We start from the raw sequence: 240 nt of genomic DNA on the forward strand, positions 1-240 counted from the left end.
GCAACGGATGGAAACTGATCAAGGAGAGAAGCAACTTAGAACTAAGGAGAAACTTCCTGACAGTTAGAACAATTAACCAATGGAACAACCTGCCTCCAGAAGCGGTGAATGTTCCAACACTGGAAGTTTTTAAGAAGAGACTGGACAGCCATTTGTCTGAAATGGTGTAGGGTTCCTGCCTGAGCAGGGGGTTGGACTCAATGACCTCCAAGGTCCCTTCCAACTTTATTATTATTATTA

Source organism: Protobothrops mucrosquamatus, unplaced genomic scaffold (genome assembly GCF_001527695.2).
Source record: "Protobothrops mucrosquamatus isolate PMUCROS unplaced genomic scaffold, P.Mucros_1.0 scaffold1878, whole genome shotgun sequence".
NCBI lineage: Eukaryota > Metazoa > Chordata > Lepidosauria > Squamata > Viperidae > Protobothrops > Protobothrops mucrosquamatus.